Source organism: Tigriopus californicus, chromosome 8 (genome assembly GCF_007210705.1).
Source record: "Tigriopus californicus strain San Diego chromosome 8, Tcal_SD_v2.1, whole genome shotgun sequence".
In the NCBI taxonomy this organism is placed as follows: domain Eukaryota; kingdom Metazoa; phylum Arthropoda; class Copepoda; order Harpacticoida; family Harpacticidae; genus Tigriopus; species Tigriopus californicus.
The window spans coordinates 10,251,639-10,253,448 of record NC_081447.1 but is presented as its reverse complement, the minus strand read 5'-3'; positions in this window follow the sequence as shown (position 1 = coordinate 10,253,448).

The window sequence follows — 1,810 nt, the reverse complement described above, 5'->3', positions numbered from 1 at the left end:
TCGTTGTTGTTCATATTATGGTTGTGGTGGTGGTGGTGGTTTCAGAAGACTCAAAAGCGTGCTTCTGAGATGACAATTGTAAAATTTATTCCTGATAACTATCTTGGAAGGGGCAGACGGCTCAAGACAACGCGAGATTTTTCAATTGGGCATCCCCATATCGCGGGTTTCCCAGTGAATACCCTGCAACCAATAGAGATTAAACTCACTCTTGTGCTGCCAAAGTGTGTCTCCATAAATCAAGCTCGATTGCCCAAGCTGAAAATGTGATTGCACATTCTTTCGCTATTTTGTTCTATCTCTCTCTCTCGTTTTCTTTCTTTCTCCCTCTCTGTCTTTCCTCATCCTCTCATCCCTCGTCAAGAGCTCGAGGCTCGATAGACTTGCACTTTCCGAGCTGATCACTCCAGTGCATTCCAATCGACACCCATTTGTCATGGAAGGTACGGAAATTGATTTTATCAACGTCATTTTGCCACAATGGATGACGTTATCTCCACATTTCTAAAGTTTTACTGCCATTATGACAGAGCTCGCCTGACTCGATCCATGGTTTATTTCTTCTTCGAGGTCTGACGTAACAACGAAAAAAGGGAGGAAAGGATGAATGAATGAACAATCAAGAGATTACAGAGTTGTCAATAAAATATCTACCATGCATCATGTATGTTTTGTGCAAAATCACTTAATCCTTTTTCCCTCACCAAAATATCTGACTCAAACTTGAGTCTATACATTCGTCATTGGATGACGGTCGACCGCGCAGAAACCTGAAGGCATCCGGTGATTTCAGTGTTTTTTTCGGGGGAAGTAGAGGGAGAATCTTCAACATTCTCATAACGTGCTAATACATTTTGGAGGCCAGAAACTTCCGTCTTAATGGCCTCGTTCCGGAGTTTTTAATATCATGCCGAAGAACGGCGTGCCCTTAAATTCGGTCCATTTCCCACATTTCCAATTGAACATTTCCAGGCTCAGGGTTTTAAATCCTTGTTAGCTTATTTGCCGATCTCATAGCTGTGGGTTTGATTGAAAGTATAAATATACGCTTGGGTACTCTCCATTCACGCTCCTAGGCCTATCTAAATGGAGTCTTGGCAGGTGAAAATGATTTGTTAGTAGTGGTGGATGAGTGTTTTGGAATGGGGAGAAATATTCGCCCTTGAGGTGACTTGCAGTCAAAGGATTAGTTCGACTAGTTGTGTGAAAGTGCATCTCGACGGCGTCGAGAGTACAAGGCTGAAAGCTGGGTAGATTCAGAATGTGTTGTCTAAGCGCAATTCGTTCATCACGTCCACTGCTGCAATGCAACTTTCTCAAGCCTTTTTCTTGGCAAGCTCATTCCCCCTTCTTTCCTCTTTCCTCTTATGAGGCTGATCCATTATTCTTCCGTGTGTTTCCTTATGCACCTCAAAGCAGAAATTGTGCCATCAGCATTTTCTCAAATCGGATTTTGCCCTTCCAATGAAAGGAGCCTTTCTTACTCGAGAGTTCACCGAGTGGAACATGAAATATGCTCTCCACTTGACGGTTGAGTAAATCTCATCCACGATAGAGAGTGCTAATCTTAAAGCATCTCGTATCGTCATTTCGAGTGGGAAATTGCCCTCTTCCTTAACTTCAGGGACACGTTACGCAATCAAGTTTGTTTTTAGGGGACAAGTTTGCGACCTCTGTCCCTGCATTGTTGTTGTAAGACTGTGTACTTTGGAGGTCTACCTAAAGTAAATTCAAAGTAGCTTTAGAACTTTTGTGTGCCCTTTCTTTGATATTATGTACGTAGAGTGATCAAGGACACTGTCACTTGATG